Below are 17,451 nucleotides of genomic sequence, written 5' to 3'. Positions count from 1 at the left end.
AGAGAGAGAGAGAGAGAGAGAGAGAGAGAGAGAGAGATTCCTGAAGGTCTGGACACTGAGAGGAAGGAGCAGAGTCATTGAGTCAATCAGAAAAAAGAAAGTGAAAAGAGGATAGGACTGAATTGTGAGAGAGAAGGGAGGTATTAAGGACAGTCATTGGCTCTCCAGGCATCTTAGAGTGGGACAATGCCACCTGTGCATCCACCTACTCAAGGACTGAAGATAGTACAGAGGCAAAAAGTTCTATTCTTTCCCTTTCTGATGTTAGTCCATCCATAGCAAATATAATGTAATCTGCATTTTCATTACCTACATGTTTCCAGTAACCTGATTTTTGCCTCAATGACAAAGAATATAGGTTTTAGGTAAAGATAGATAATAAATGTAAATTTAAGCAGAGAGACCAATGTTTGCCTAAATATGAATTTCTTCTAAACTGGGGGTTCATAGGGATTGAACTTGTAAATTTTCATCTAAACTCTCTAAAACTGCAAAAGAGGGCCCTTGCCCTTGGGATTAAAATGAGCTAATTATTGTAATATGATTTTACACAGATGAGAAATCTGAGGCCCTAGCGGTACCAGATTTCAAAGTATATTACAAAAGGCAATTATCAAAATAATCTTGTACTGGTTAAGAAATAGAATGGTGGATCAGTGGAATTAGTATGTGCACAATACACAGCAATAAATGATAATAGTAACCTAGTGTTTGATGAACCTAAAGATCCAAGATTTTGGGGTAAGAACTCACTATTTGATAAAAACTGTTGGGAAAACCAGAAAGCAGTTTGGCAGACACTAGTCATAAATCAGTATCTCACATTGTTTTACCAAGGTAAGTCCAAAATGGATATATTATTTAGACATGAGGGGTGATATCATAAACAAATTGGAGGAGTATAGAAAACTTTTTCTTTCGGATCTATGGATAAGGAAAGGGTTTTTGACTAAATAAGATATAGAAAGGATCACAGGAAGTAAAATTGATTACATGATACTAAAAAGAGTTTTTGTACAAACAAAACCAATGAGGCCAGAATTAGAAGGAAAGCAGGAAAGTGGGAGAAAAATTATTTTTACAAAATTTCCCTGATAAAGGCCTAATTTCTCAAATATAGAGGTAATAGAGTCAAATTTATAAAAATAAGAGCTGTTTCCCAATTGATAAATGGTCAAAGGATATAAACAGGCAGTTTGCAGAAGTCAAGGCTATCTAGTCATATAAAAATACTCTGCATCATTATTGATTAGAGAAAGACAAATTAAAACAACTCTGAGGTATTACCTCATACCTCTCAAATTGGCTAACATTACAGAAAAGGGCAATGATGAATGCTGGAGGGAATTGAAAAAATAGGGACACATACACTGTTGGTGGAGTTGTGAACCAGTCTAACCATTTCAGGGAACAATCTGGAACTATGCCCAAAAGGCTAGAAAACTGTACATACCTTTTGACCCAGCATTACCACTACACGGTCTGTATCTCAAAGAGATCAAAGAAAAGGGAAAAGAACCTATTTGTCCAAAAAAAAAATTATAGCAGCTCTTTTTGTGGTAGCAAAGAACTGAAAATTGAGGGGATGTACTATAATTGGGGAATGGCTGAACAAGTTTTGTATATGATTGTGATGGAATACTATTAATACTATAAAAAAATTAGAAACAATATCATTTCAAAAGAACCTGAGGAAACTTACATGAACTGATACAAAGAGAAATGAACAGAATGAGAACATTGTACACTGAAACACCAATATTGTGTGATGATCAACTGTAAATGACTTTGCTACTCTGATCAATATAATGATCTAAGACAATTCCAAAGGACCCACGACAAAAAATGCTATCCACTTTTAGAGAGAGAACTGATAGACTCTGTGTGAGATTGAAGTAGAATTTTCTCATTTTATTTTTCTTGCTTTTTTTTTTGCAGCATGGCTAATATGGAAATGTTTTACATGATTTCATGTGTAAAATTAATATCATATTGCTTGCCTTCTCATGAGTTGGGGAAGGGCAGGAGGAAGGAAAATAATTTGGAACTTAAAACTTTTTAAAAAATAATGTTCAAAATAAATAATTTTTAAAAATATGGAAATTAGAAAAAGAAATCATGGCCCGAGGAGGAAGAGTAAATTGCTCAATTTACACAGGCAGGATCATACAGTATTTTGGCCTTAGAAAATCCTTTGCAATTTGTCAAAAGTAACAACATGAAATGATCTGAGGTGAATTCAGATTGGTCATCAGGAATCCATGGGAACTAAAGAACTTTCTAATTCCAAGCCAGATAGAATCTCGGGACAGAGACATTGATCTTGCTAGCAGGAAGATGTAGATTCAAAGACAGATTAAATGCCTGAATCCTGTAATTAGCTGGCTGAAGGCTCTCTATCCCACAGGACATAGGGCCCTGGAGGCTAATATTCTTGGAGCTGACTCATCTCCCTATTTTTATGGAAAGAAAGCAACTGAGGGCTTTTTTTCCCCCCTCATCTGATGATGACTGAGTTTGTTAAGAACCCGACTTTCTGACTAAAAGATATGAACCCCTAGGTGCTACATATAATTATGGCAAAATGTGGCCACTTTGAACAAACAGTTCAAATCCAACACGGGTCATTCATTCTAAGTGTGAAGGGCTCATATATCTGAGAAAAGTCAATTTTCTTCCAGTCTAAAAGGAACACTTGCTTTCTTATCACGAGTTTTTTTTCGTAAAGTAGGTTGAACTCAGGGTCACTATGATATCATGCTAAGGAATCAGAGAGGACTTTACAATTTTCTTTTATAGATATTCTTTTAGAATTCCCAGAATTCCCAGGCAAGAATCCCATACTGCCCCTCATTACTCACACCTCACCCTAACCACATTTCCAAGGCCAGGATATGTTGTGAGAGAAACCAGATCTTGAAAACTGGCTTCTAATTAACACCTTCTCTCTCCAGCTGTCTTAACAAAATGGTGAGTCAGGGAACACACCTCCCAGTCAGAGAAACACTTGAACTCTGCAGGAGCCAAGCAAAACACACCTCTCTTCCTTACTTGGGACATGGAATTTTTTTTCTCTGAAAGCCTAGAAAGGATGTTTTTACAAAGAAGAAGAGAATATATTCTGCTAATGGGCACATATGCCACAAACCACACTTTTCAGTCTGAGTTATGGAGGGGAACACCAATTGTCACCTCATGTTGGGAAGTGTTGAGAATTTATGAACTCAAGTCTGATCTAAGTCTGGGTTGGAGGCCAGACATTAGCAAATGGAGACATTGGGCCACTTCCCTCCCTTTTTCCTATTACTGCTTATGCCATTCTCAAGAGTGAATTATGCTTTAATTGTTCCTATTGTTAAGGATGTTACAGTGTGTTGTTAGCATTGTAGTCATAAAAAAGATTTGAACTGAAAAAAAATATATAACACTCATTACCCATCTGATCACGGCCATCAAAATAAGGCAGATCAATGAAGATTCAGTGCCAATCCATCAATCAATTAACAAGAATTTATCAAGCATCTAAAATGTGCCAGGTATTAAGTTTCTGAGATGGAAAGGCAAAAAAAATGGGACCTGCCTTCAAGGCACTTAAATTCTATCAAGGGAGAGTATAACTAAAAAAGTCATTACTGTATAACTAGCCTAATGAACCCTTTCAAATATAGCTAGATTGGCCCTCAGACAATGAACACGCACCCTATCTCTGGGTCTCAAAGGCTTTCAAATTTCCAGCAAGGCTGATAGCCTGTCCAATTTTGCTAACTCTCTACCGGAGTTTTGTAACTGAACATCTTATTGGCATCTCAGACTCAATGTGTTCAAAACAGAAATTTCATCTTTTCCCCCAAACCTTCCCTTCTTTTGGACTTCCATATTTATGTCAAGGGTCTCACCATTCTCCTAATCACCAAGAATCCTCAACGCCTCATTTCCCTTCATCCCACATACTCAATCCATTGGCCAGTATGGTTGATTATACTCCCACACTATCTCTATCAATTCCTCTCTCTCTTTTTTTTTGCAGTTACATTAAGACCCTACCCAGCTCTTCCCAGGATTATTGTAATTCCCTTCAAATTGAACTCCAGAGACTCATGTTTCCCCACTTAAATCTACTGTCTACACAGACACCCAAGTGATGCTGCTAAAATGCAGATCTGACCATGTCAATCCTCTGCTCAATAGATTCCAATAGTTTCTATTTGTCTCTGGATCAAATACAAACGAGTTTGTTTGGCTTTGAAGGTCTTTCACAGCCTGGCTCTGATTTACCTTTCCAGTCTAATTATAAATTACTCCCCTTCATTTACTCTCTAAAATAGCCAAAGTGGTGGCTTGCATTCTACCCTGTCTCCATGCCTTTGTACAAGTTATTTTTTGTGTCTAGATTGGACTCCTCCATCATCCCTACTTTACAGAATCCCTAGCCTCCTTCAGAACCCTGTATATATTTATTTGTTATATTTATTATATTGCTATATTTATTTATATACTAATATACGTAACATATTTATTATGTACTTTTTTTGCATACACTTACATGTGTACACATCCCTTCCTATAGAAAGCAAATTCATTGAGGGTAGGGAGTTTTATTTTTGTCTTTGATACTTAGTGCTGTCCTCTCCCTGCAAACCCTAGCTCCTCTCTGGGAGCCGTCCCCATTTGTCCTGATCTATATCTTGCCACTGGACTCAGATGGCTCCGGAGGAGAAAGTGAGCTTGGGTGGCTTTGCACAGCCCTCCCTGACTTACATACAATTCACTTGCAAGACAGGGCATCACCTTTGGGATGTCATAGTGCTCTTCAAGAACAAAGGACTCACAGCAACAGCTCCTCTCTATGATTTGACTCCTACTGTTAGAATGTATGTTCCCTGAGGACAGGGATCATCTGGCTCTTTTATTTCTATCCATTCATCCCCACCCCCATCCTTAGCACAGTGCTAGACATATAGAAAGTTAATGTCTTTTAATTCATTCATCTCTTCATTCATTCCATCATTCATTCACTTAATAAATAAGTGTTGACTGGTTGGCCGAATTGGTGGATTGATTGAAGAACCCAGGGTCACCTCCAACCATAATGAGAAGCTAGAGTAATGCTTTCAAGAAGGTAATGGATTGTACAGGAACTAAATGAGCTATTATTGCCTAGGGCTTGGGAATCCTTACACCAGTGAAGTGATTTCTGTTAAATCAATCTTCATGGTAACAAGATTTGATAGGTATTGCTGGTTTTGGTTTTAATTATAGGGCTGAAGCTCATTTGTAGACCAACACAGAGGAGGCTGGGTACTCTCTTTGTCCATACTGTTTATGTGTGAATCACTGTGGTGTGAAAAACACCTGTGTTTGGATTAGATGCTTGCTCACTGTTTATTATTACAAGAGGATTGTGGTACTATCACCCTCAGTTACTACAACCATGGGAAAACAAGCTGTTTCAGCTAGCTGAAGGTTTATCCCTTTAAGCATTTAAACTAAAAGCAAAAAGTTTTGGACATTCGTCACAAAAAATCTGTATACATTCCACACAAGAAACATTAGTCCATCTCTTACTGATGACCCATTTGTGATTATAGACATCAAGATGCCTCAGGGTTGTCTGACGTGTGCCTTAGTCCTTTGCCCCTATGCCAACTGGCCCCAGGTTGTTTGGTGTTGTGAATTTTTGTGTCTGCTCTTTTGTTAGTTTTATCCCTTGACTTTTTTCCATATGTCACTTTGCACTTATTACTGTACCAGTTTTTCCCTCTCTTGAAATTAGGTATTCTAATTCATTGTGGGTATGGTAGCCATATTACCCCCCCCCTCAAAAAATGTTAGGGGGGTGGCTAAAAAGTGGACAAAATAAAAGTAGTCAGGCTCTAAGAAGAGCCTGTATAGGCTTTAAGACATCTCATCTGGATGCGCTGGTCTCTGCTTGGTTTCCTTCATTATTCTCAGCTGTGACTTGGCTAGAGTAGGTTGCCACTAAGCAGTTACTAGGTGTAGTAGTTAGAGTGAAAGAATCTAGACTAGTGTCTGATTTCTAAATCTGACCTTGGACACTGACTAGCTAGGTGGGTTTGGCCAAGTCACCGAATCTCTTACTACCTCAATTTCCTTATCTGTAAAATGGGAATAATAATAATGATAACAGCACCTACCTCTCAGGGTTTTATTAGGATAAAGTGAGATAATATTTGTAAAGTTCTCTGTAAAGTTACAATGGTATGCAAACTCTAGCTGTTGCAGCTACTGCTGCTGTTACTACTCCTGTTACTGCTGCTGCTGCTATTACTGCTTCCATTGCTGCTACTATTACTATTGCTGCTGCTATTACTATTTCTGATGTTGCTGCTACCATTACTATTGCTACTACTGCTTTTGTTGCTGCTACTGCTACTATTACTACTGCTGCTATTGTTGCTACTATTACTATTGCTGCTACTACTACTATTGCTGCTGCTGCTACTACTTTTACTGCTGCTACTGCTGCTGCTACTAATACTGTTGCTGCTACTACTACTATATAAGTCCCCCACATAGAAGAAGATCAATGGTTTCATCAATGTAGGGAACCCCTGGTGTGAAATCTCCCTCTACTAATTCAAATCAGTAACTCTTCAGTATCTTATAGTCTTAGGAGGTTGTCTGGGGGCACTGAGTGGTTAAGTGACTTGCCCACCAGAATTAGAATTGGAACCCAGACCTTCCCAAGCTTGAGCTCCAGGGGGATCAGCTCTTTCCTGTTTGTCAAGTGACCTGCGGTAACCAACCGTCTCTAAAAACCTATCTGCAGTCCAAAGAAGGTTAGTCTGTTTTAATTTTGGCCCTTACCTGCTTCCAAGTTGTATAGGTCTGGGCTATAGGTAGGGCTGCTGTGTATGCAAGCTCAGAAAAGCCACTGCTAAGGATGGTCCTTAAACACTCTCTACGTGTGATAGGCAGTTGCAATCACCGAAAGTCTGAGCTGGAGTAATTTTATCTCAGGGAGTGCAGCATTTAAGAAGAATTGGGCAACAGCTCCAGACAATTGACTTCCCATAGCCTTTTCTTTCAACTCCATTTTCTCCTACTAATTAAGACTGATCCCTTGATTGTCTGCCTGCCTGCATGTCTCTGTTCAGCTCTGGAGTCTTGTTAAAACTTGCAGATCCTCCTACTGCCTTGTGATTTTTATCCCCCTTGTTTGGATGATGGAAACAAAATCACCAGCAGAGTTTGAACCTAGTGGAGATCAATATAATCAAAGGTCTTTTTTAGCTTTCATCTGGAAAGATAAAAAATGAGGGACAGCTGGGACTGGGGGATGGGGTGGGACAGTGGGGGGAGCTAGTAGTACCAAAAAGTGAATTTTTAAAAATGAGCCCTTTAGAACCCCAAACTGACTTGTGGTTTATTATTACCTGGCTGATCAATGAAATCAGATTTGTGACTGCAAGACTTCCAATGCTGGGCTGAATGGGGACCCTCTCACATGGAATGTCTATTGTCTATTGCTTCTAGTGAAGTAGGAAATGTGTGTGTGTAGGGGGGTGGGGTGGGTGGGGAGGGGAGTTCTAATGATTTTTCCAGGAGACTGGCTTCCTAGGGTCTACAATTAGTTCACTTTCTGACTAGAGAGTGGGGTGTGTGTGGAGGGGGCGGGGGGAGGTGCCATGTTTCTCTATAGGGAAAAAAGTGGAGTCTAATGCTACTCTCAACCTACTAGAAGGTGGATTAATGAAGACCGGAGAACCATAAACCGATCTGGAAAAATGTTTCATTTGGACTCTATTAATTTTGGTATGGGGTAATGGGAATAACAATAAGTTACATGTATCTAACCCTTTAAGGTTTGAAAAGCACCTTGTATACATGATTGAATTTGAGTTTGTGAGTAAGCTAATATACTAAGTGAATTAAAGGCGTAAGCAGGATGGAACGCCTAACCTAGTCATTCATCAGGCTTCAACCACAGACTCCTAAGACCTGCAGGGCCCCTTACAGGTCACCTCCTCCACTGTGCAAGCCCAGACAGGAATTCCCCTACAATTCTTCAGAAGCATACATGTATCACTACAGGGTTCCCTTGGTTCAGTTATCTCTACATTCATATACTTAGATTTGTACACACTAAATATGTTGTCTTGCCTTATAGCAGCTGTTACCCTTTTGTGTACATGTCATTGTCCCCTTTAGCAGCAGATAAAGGTGAAGGACGCTTCTCAGAGTTATAAATTCATGAAATAAAATACATATCATTACAAAGGAGTCCAAATGTATTAAAATGCAATTATCTATCTATATATCCATCCATCCATCCATCCATCTATCTATCTATCTATCTATCTATCTATCTATCTATCTATCTATCTATCTATCTATCTATCTACCTATCTATCTATCATCTATATATCTCTTAAGCCAGTGAGTTCACAGATCCCAAATAAAGAATTCCTGCCCTTTAGAATGTAAGCTCCTTGAGGGGAGGGATTGTTTCATTTTGCCTTTGTAGCCCCAACATTAACATGACTCCTGGCACATAGTGTTTTCTCTTGGGACTACATGTCTAATAACATTGATCAAGAACTTCCAGTGTGGAAACTCCTTCTACCAATTCAGGTTAGCACCTGTGTTGTAATATAGCTTTAAGGAGCTGCCTGAGATGCTGAAAATGACCATGTGTCAAAGGTAATGAAGCCAGCATGTGTTAGAGGCACAACCTGAACCCAAGTCTTCTTGATTCTTCATCTATCTGTCTCTGTCTCTATCTAATCTGTCTTTCTATCTATCTGTCTCTCTGTCTCTATCTTATCTATCTATCTATCTATCTATCTATCTATCTATCTATCTATCTATCTATCTCTCAGTGTAGATAGATATAGATATAAGCTTATATATGAAATATAAACAAATATGTATTTCTTTTTATATCTCTCCCCACCCTATTTTGTTCAATAACATTCCATTCCAATCCAAGGTTGGCCCTCTATCACTACCCCATACAACCTTTAATAGCATCTCATTGATATATGTTTACAAAAACGAGTTTTGCTAACCTAGTTAGAAATTATCTCCTCAAAAGCAATAAAGTGCATCAATTACAAAATACTTTTAAAATCAAAGTTTTTATTAGTTCAAAAGTAAGTTTAATTTTGTGATTCAATATATGTGTGTGTTGGGCAGTCACCAATTCATAGATTTTGAATTGGATGAGACCGCGGTGAACATCTTGTCCAAACCCTTCATTTTATGGGTGAGGAAATTCAAGTCCAGAGAAGGTAAATGATTGACCTACAGTCACGCCCACAGTAACAAGCAGAGCGTTGCCGTCCTCAGACTGTAAATCCAATGCTCTTTCCACCGGACCGCTCCCCTTTGCTCCATACGGGTGGGGACCATGTTTGCCTTTGCTATGAAAGTTTGATACTTAGGTTTCACAATGATAGCGAACATTGTGGATATTCCCCTCACTGACACAGGTCCTACTCCCTCTGCAACTCAGCACACGTTTCAATGTGAATTATCATAGATTTCCTAATGAACATGAATAAATAGAATCCATCACCGTCTGGCCATCCTGGTAAAGAGTGTCTCCAACTCAGGCTGGTCCTCAGATGACAGACATAAATCCCATCACCAGCCCGATGCTCAAAGTCCATCCATCTGGGATGGGGGCTGCTAGAGCTTTCAGAATCCTCAAGAGCCCAATGTCAACCCCACTCTGGTGAAACTCCAGAAGAAGTCTTTGTTGAAGGATGAAAACTTGATCCAAGAATGAAAAAGTTTACTTTTCATAAAGTTATTTTTGTCAATATCTCCCTTAGCAAAGGTATTCCAGAGAACTCAGGAAGAGTAGAAAATTCCATATCCAGCAACTGTTAAAAACATCAACTCAAACCATTTCCAGTGACATATGCAGATAATGACGAATATTTACACCTAGTTGCTTCCTCTGTGTGCAACTCTGAAAGATAAATGGTCTTTTCACTAATAGTTTATTGATTTCCAAATGTGCAAGGAGGCCCTGCTCAAATGTCATGGGGGAAGTGCTTAATTTATCATTATCAAATAATTTAAAGGATGAAGGTGACATCGGGAAACATTAACTCAAATATTAAACTTCCTGGAAAGATGGAGGATTCCCTTGTTTCATCTAGAGAGCTGAAGAAAGACAGGAGATGGATAAGGAGAGAACGAGGACATCACAATCCTTGGCAAATCTTGCCCCAGAAGACCTGAAGCAGTGCTGGCCATTTTTTTCTTTTGGCTCCTTGGAATGTTTGGAAAGGTTGGGAGTCTCCTATCATCATGTTAGATCTAGCATGGGTTCCGTGACTTTTTTTTGGCGACTGGTGAAATACAGGAATGATTTCATTTGTAAATTATTTTGGTGAAATACAGGAATGATTTCATTTGTAAATTATTTAGTACTTAATACTTGTTGATTGCTTCTATCTTGCCCAGATTGGGTTATGCAGTTGGAGTGAGGAGCCTTTTCAGTTAGTCCAATAGTAATCGATCTTGGGTGGGCATTGCCAAAGCTCTATCTAGCATTTTTTTGTAACTGGAAGCAGCATTGGGGTTGGGGGGAAGGTAGGGAGAGTGGTCTGTTCCTCATGATGTAGCCACTGAATGGGGTCAGTATCCCGGGACACTTGGAATTTTTAAAGCTGATGAAGGGACAGAAAGGTACCACTGGGAAGAAAGGGAGGCTGCATTTGCTACCACTAGGGTGGTACTGTTTGGTAGAGAAGGAGTTGGGACTTAAGATAATTTTGCTGGTGACTTCTAAATATACTACCTTGAAGCAAAACCCTGGTAGCCCCATCTTTGCTACAGCTCTAATTCACCAACTATGGGACATGAACTGGGACTGAGCTGACCAGGAGGAAGAGAGGACACTGGATCACATCTGGAAAATGGTGGTGCTGTTAAGGATCCCAAATTGTTCTCTGTTGTGTGAGTAGATCTTTTTCCTACTAAGATTGTTCTAGTTCTCCTATGACTCTGGGTGTTACAGGATACCATGATTTCTGAAGGTTCTGAATTGCTGGAAACCCAAGGGCCATGGAAAGAGCTAAAGTGGTAGAAATGCATTAGTAGGCTAAGGCAAGTAACTAATGATAACACTTGCATAAAAATTGGCCAAAAGATGACATCATCAAAGATGTGTGTGAACGGAAAAGGAGGTGGGTGGGTCATCTAATGGGAGTGAAAAATAGAAAGGAAGCATAAGTATTATATGAGTGATTCACATGATCGTCTGTAAAAAATTGGGATGGGGGAGAACCATCAGAAGAAGATATTGGACACATTGGGTGGATCATCTATGGATGGTCTATGGAAATACATGTACAAGGACTGCACCCATTGAGTAGGTATGGACCGTTTCTAGTTCTCACCAAATACTCACATGGATGAGATTAAACCCATCCTTGTGTTAAGGCTTACCTTTTACTCCAGATTTGGGCTTCCTGAGTCTGTCATAATTTTCTTTGTCTTCTGCCGAGTTCTTGCACATATTTGATGGATCAGATTCAAAATGGAACCTGTTGGCACTGGCCGGGATTGGGAGGAGATGTTGGTGCTTTATTTGCGTTAATGGCTGAGGTATTTGTACATACATGGGCTGCTTCATAAATACTAATGGGTTAAGAATAATAGATTTAGAGGTATAAGAGGATATTAGTCCAACCCCCTTATTTTGCAGATAAATCCTGTGTAGCAAGCACAAGATTCCAGGACATCTCTAATTTCTCACCAGTATGGCAGTGATCCATCATTGCTGGCAGCTTTTAAGAGTGAAAATACCCTGTGTATGTATGGTGCATTTTAGTTCTCAAAGGCAATTCAAAGATGTGTGTGTGTGTTTATGTATGTATTTTTTTCAGTTAGACCCTAGGATGCTGAGAGGCAAATAGGGCAATGTTATTCTACTCTTTTTTACAGCTGAACAGACAGAGGTTCAGAGAAATTGTGACTTGTCTGTGGTCACCTCGCTGGTTCATTGCAGACCTTGACCTTGGACCGAGGTCCTGGTGCCACTGGCAGCCACCGGGCTGTGGAATGTGTCACTAGGAGATATTTTCACTTTAATATAGATAAATGAGAGCAGCATGACACAGTGGATAAGACGGTAGCCTTAGCCTCAGCAAGACACAAATCCTGTCTTAGACACATACTAATTGTGTCACCACTGGCAAATCCCTAACTCTGAATTCTTCCAAGCAACTTTCTAAGATTCTGAATTACAAAGGATAAGTATAAGGAATTCCCAGCACTGATGGAATCAAGGGTCTAGAGCAGGGGTGGGGAATGTAGCAGCCTTGAAGCCACATGTGACCTTCTAGGTCCTTGAGTGCTGCCCTTTGACTGAATCCAAACTTCATAGGACAAATTCCCTTAAAAAATGATTTGTTCTGTAAAATTTGGACCAGGTCAAAAAGTCACACTCAAGGACCTAGGAGGCCATGTGTGACTTTGAGACCAGCAGGTTCCCTACCTCTGCTCTAGAGCTAACAACAACAATAAAAAATGGACGAAGCCACTATTTAATCTAAACCAAAGGAAAGAATGTGGAATTTGACGGAACAGGGTAGCAGTGGCACTCTTTTGGGCAACAGTGAGGGGGTAGGTTTCCCTGTCAAAACATGGAGATATTTGTTTCTTCATAAGGCCAACCCTTGGTGTAGAACCCTCTGTAACATAAAGGATACTGGGGCCATGTTATATAAGGCCTAATCTGAGATTTTAGGCTTTTTAGTAATTAGGACCAATGGAATAAGATATCTTTGCATGTTTGTTATCTAGCAAGGAAAGAGAACCCCACCCTACCCCTCACTCACTAAGTCACCTTGAAGTAACACTTCATGGGCTGATGAATTTTTCCAGGGACTCCTTTCAGCCTGTGAGAGCAAGGGCCCGAATGCCAATTAACCTGGAACTTGCAACTAGAGTTGGACAGACCCCTTGCAATGGTGCAGAAGTCATCAGGGACATGCCCTCTGCTTTGCCTACTTGTTTAAAAGTTGCTGTGTTAAGTATTTACATTTAAGAAGATGAACTAGATGGAAACTCATAGCTTTGGAACTAGAAGAGACTTTAGAAACTCTCTGGTCTAATCCCTCTTATTTTACAAATGAGGAAACTGAGGCCCAGAGAAGATCATGCGATTTTCCCAAGGACACAATGGTTGAAAGTATGAGATTTGGGACTTGAACCTAGATCTGAAATCATCCTCATGGCAAGAATGGGATAGGGTTGCCCAGGGGATGACCCCATCTTCTTTTCCATCCTGGCAGTCATTTACAGCTGAAACAACAGCTTTCTTTTTATCAGGTTCTCTGATAGACCAACCTAAGACTGTAAATACCTTGAGGTCGAGGACCTGTCTTAGCTAAACTTTATATCAAATGAGATATTTGTAAAACATTTAACACAGTTCCTAGTACACAGCTGGTATTTAATAAGTGCTTGTTCCCTTCCCTTCCACCTTCCCCAGTTCGGAACACAAGGCTCTGCACATAAATGGAGATGAATTCATGTTGTCCAGAAGGAGAAAAAACAACCATCATTATATATAATTCATCATTAACTATAATTCATCGATCGCTGTGGGGACAGCAGTAACGTTTCATTGTGAGGGTCATGGTTTTGGTGGGACAAACAGTAAGACATGAATGCTTTGATGTATCACACTCCCTCAGATTTTTCTTTTTTTTTGGGGGGGGGGCTTGCAGTTTTGCTAATTGTGCACTTTTCAATCCAAAATGAAATATCCGAGTGTCATTCTATCCTTCCCATTCCACCTTCAGCACTTTCCCCCCTATTTTCTAAATGAGCTTCAGGGAGAGAATTCTCGAGTTTTGCATATGACAAGTCTATCTCCCAGAATTCCTTGGGCTTGAGTCTGAATTAATGAAATCAATCACATGATGAACCTTGCCTTCCTTTCAAAACAAACCATTTCAATGGCAGTCAGGTACCGTAATCAGCACCCAATTCATCATGGAGACATTACCTACTTCCCATGATGAATCCTCCTAGGGGGCTCTCTTGCAGACCCAGGGGGCCATGTGCCCAATCAGGACCTAAATGAGAACCAGAGTGGTCCCAGAGGAGAATGGGAGTAATACTGTTCTTCTCTTCAAGGGCTAGGAGGTCACCCTATAGTTTGGCAGAACTTTATATCAGGTTTTTTTGGAAATGGACCTGGCTCCAGGCTGATAGACTCTGCTAGACAGGTACGGATGAGGCCTGGGCAAAAACCATTGCTGTGGGTTTAAAGATTCCCCGGTTAAAGTTTTATCAGGCACTATGGCCGCAAGAGGCCATAAAGCAAATTTTAAATCCTTCCTAAGAAAAAGCTAAAGTGCTTTCCCTTGTGCATTATTGAGATATGATAATTTATTTGGACAAGTTGCAGTAATATTTTTATATTCTTGGTTATAACCACCTCATAAACTCCCGGATTTCCAAAATCATGATTCAGGTCACAAACTTTTTAAAAAATCAGTTCTCATGGCCTTTTGGAGGCCTCTAAAAGTTGCCCCTCACAGGGACAGAGTTAACCATTTCAGGGGATACATTGGGAATCATTGATGGAGGGAAAAAAGGCAGAACCAGGCTCTACGGTGTAAACCTAAGAACTCCTCAGAAGCATTGAGTCTGCTTTTAAGGAATGGCCTTTGAAAGCACTTTCGGTTAGGGTACCTGCTGTTGGTACAAGTGGTAGGGTAAGGCCTAATCAATATAATTCCAGCATCACCCTTCTCTACAGACCGATGGGCAGTTGACAATTCACATGGGCTTAGCAGCTTGTAGGCAGATTGTGGATGAGGAATGAGGTATTGCTGAAGCATCCAAAGTCTGTTTGTTTTTTCCTATGGCAGGGCTCCTACTGGGACCCAGCATTGATGAGATGGAGGGGAGTGTAGAGGGTGGGTGGGACAAAACTATAAGCAGGAATCTGTGTCCTCTGAATTACCAGCATGATTTGTGTCCTCAGATGAGGGCGGGGGAGGCAGAGACCTCTGGACACCAATGTGAAGCTGCTGGATCGGAGAGACTGCAGCTCCTTTAGGGCTGGGAATGTCTGCCTCATTTCCGCCTTCATTCTGGGTAGTCCCAGCATACAACGCCTGGTGCATAATAGGTTCATAATAAAGACTTGTTGATTGACAAGTGAGGGAGGTATTCTTCCCAGTACCATCTGATAACTTCCTGTTATTCTTTTTTTTTTCCTTTCTTGGAGGGACAATTGAGGTTAAGTGACTTGCCCAAGGTCACACAGCTAGTGTTATGTGTCTGAGGCCAGATTTGAACTCAGGTCCTCCTGACTCCAGGGCTGGTGCTCTATTCACTGCGCCACCTAGCCTCCCCAACTTCCTATTATTCTTGCTTACTAAGTAAATTCTGTTGTAGTAGCTGGGTAGCTCAGTGGATACAGCACTGGGACTGGAATCAGGAAGACCTGAGTTACAATCCAACCTCAGACATTTCCTAGCTGTATGACTCTGGACAAGTCATTGAATCTCTGTCTCAGTTTCCTCATCTATAAAATGGGGGTAACAGCACCTATCTCACAGGGCTGTTGATTTCAGAATCAAATGAGACAATGATTGTCTAGTGCTTAACTTAGTGCCTGGTCCATTGTAGGTGTTTAATAAATGCTAGCCATTATCATTATTGCTTCTGTAGTGCTGAAGCGATTTAAGTGCAATCATCAGGTCTCCAAATACAGGGAGCCTGGATGGGGCAGATGTTGGAGACTTCAATCTGGAACCTTCCACATAGAAATAATTTCACACCACACCGAATTTCAACAGCAAAAATTAGAATTCCAAAAGAAAACCAGTTCCATTTTCATCTCTGGGTACCAGTTGCAGCAAACCATTGACCACCCACACATTGAAGCCTCCCACCCAACCCTACCCCCCAGATTAGAAAATCACTGAACTGAAGGTGTTAAGAGGTGGACAGCTGTCCAACAGGCCTTGATGGGCTTCCATACTCCAGGATCAGATTTTTTCTTTGGCTCTGGATTAGAGGGGTCAGAAGAAGACTTGGTGGTGCTATATCTCAAAGACCAGAGCTTGCAAAGGAAGGTGAGCTTGCAGACAAGGGTAGGCAAAGACACTCACTACTAATCCTTCTCTGGTTGTCTGTGATTCTTCGTGACTTGAAAAAAGCTAGGGTACTGGAAATAATTTGGAGGTTTCTAGCTATAGAGGGCAATAAAGGATGGTTATCTTCTAGGAGTTAGGACATGTCAGAAAACAGTAAACTTGGGATGAAGATCAAATCAACACATCACTAGGATACAAGGATCTTACTCCATTTTTAAATAAGAACAAGGAAGCCAGAAACCCATGCCAAAGCTACCACTTCATTTTCATGACTATCCTGGTCTTTTAATGTGTTGTAACATGGGTATCTACAGAATTCCCAAAGAGAAAGCAGGCTCTGACAACATGGTTCTAGGAACCTTTGAGAGAAGACCTTGAATATTCGGGCAATTAGCATGCCAATTAACTAAAGCAAACTTTCATCAAAGTCAAGGGTTAATCTCTCAGCATTGAATTAAGAAACTGAAATCCTGGGCAACCCCATCAATGAAAGATACCTGGGTATCTTTCAGTCTCATATGGCTATTTCTTTCCTTCATTGCAAAGGCATCCATCTTAATTAATGGTCAAACCCTTTCAAAACACCAGGGTCAAACTTTTGGAAAATATCAATACAAGAGATCCATTACTGGTTTCAACTTTGTCATGATGTAATGGAACCAAAGTGAGTATTTTTGTTGGTGGTGCCAGATAGGGACAAAAAAGCCCACCCTGCCCCACCCTGATACCTCTGGATTCTACTGGGGTCTGCTTACATCTAGAGAACAGCCTTCCCTGAGTCAGTGCAAACTTGCTTTTGGGAGATTTCACAAATGACCTTTCTACCCTGGCCCTGGCATAGAATTGCTCCTGAAGTCTACTATAGCAGAGCCGGAGAACACATGGCAGACAGAAGACCACCCTGGGAGAGATGCACGTCTGGGGCAGGTCTGGGAACATAGCTCTTATTGGAAAGTTCATGGAGAAGTGGGGGGGTGAAAACACACGCATTCACATACACATGAAGAACAGAGGACTTTGTGTGGCTGCTGCCACAAACAAGTAAGCATTCACTGTTTTTTTTTCCTCTTCTCCTGTATGTTTTCCTACTTAGCAGGCTGGTTGGAGAGGGGTTTTCCTAGGAAGCAAAAAAGAGGATTTATTTGTCAGTGTGGAGACCTTGTAATGATAGTTTTTTAAAATTTTCTTTTCCTGTTCTTTCCTTCCTTCCTTCCTCTTCCTTTCTTCTTTCCTTCCCTCCCTCCCTCCTTCCTTCCACCTTCTTCTTTATCTTTTCCTTCTTTCCTTTCTCTCCTCCCTCCCTTCTTCCTTCCTTCCTTTCCTTATTTCTTCTTCTTCTTCTTCTTCT

At 40.5% G+C, this 17,451-nt stretch overlaps 1 protein-coding gene across 2 annotated transcripts in view; it reads right to left on the bottom strand.

The window, feature by feature from the left end:
* The window catches only part of TRIM44 (tripartite motif containing 44), a 232,828-nt gene that overhangs the window by 38,996 nt on the left and 176,381 nt on the right, over positions 1–17,451 (bottom strand). Inside the window, exon 6 of one of the 2 annotated variants that reach the window (XM_069091433.1) lies at positions 17,072–17,220. The exons of the other annotated variant lie outside the window; for it this stretch is intronic. The gene's annotated coding sequence lies outside the window, so the exon portion shown is untranslated. Of the gene's footprint in view, positions 1–17,071; positions 17,221–17,451 lie in introns of those variants that run through there. 2 annotated transcript variants of the gene reach the window in all.

The sequence above is a fragment of the Petaurus breviceps genome, unplaced genomic scaffold, assembly GCF_028583685.1.
Source record: "Petaurus breviceps papuanus isolate PSGF00001 unplaced genomic scaffold, PetGlider_PUasm1.0 188, whole genome shotgun sequence".
Taxonomy (NCBI): domain Eukaryota; kingdom Metazoa; phylum Chordata; class Mammalia; order Diprotodontia; family Petauridae; genus Petaurus; species Petaurus breviceps.
The sequence above is the reverse complement of the archived record's forward strand: the minus strand, read 5'-3'. Positions and strand labels throughout refer to the sequence as shown.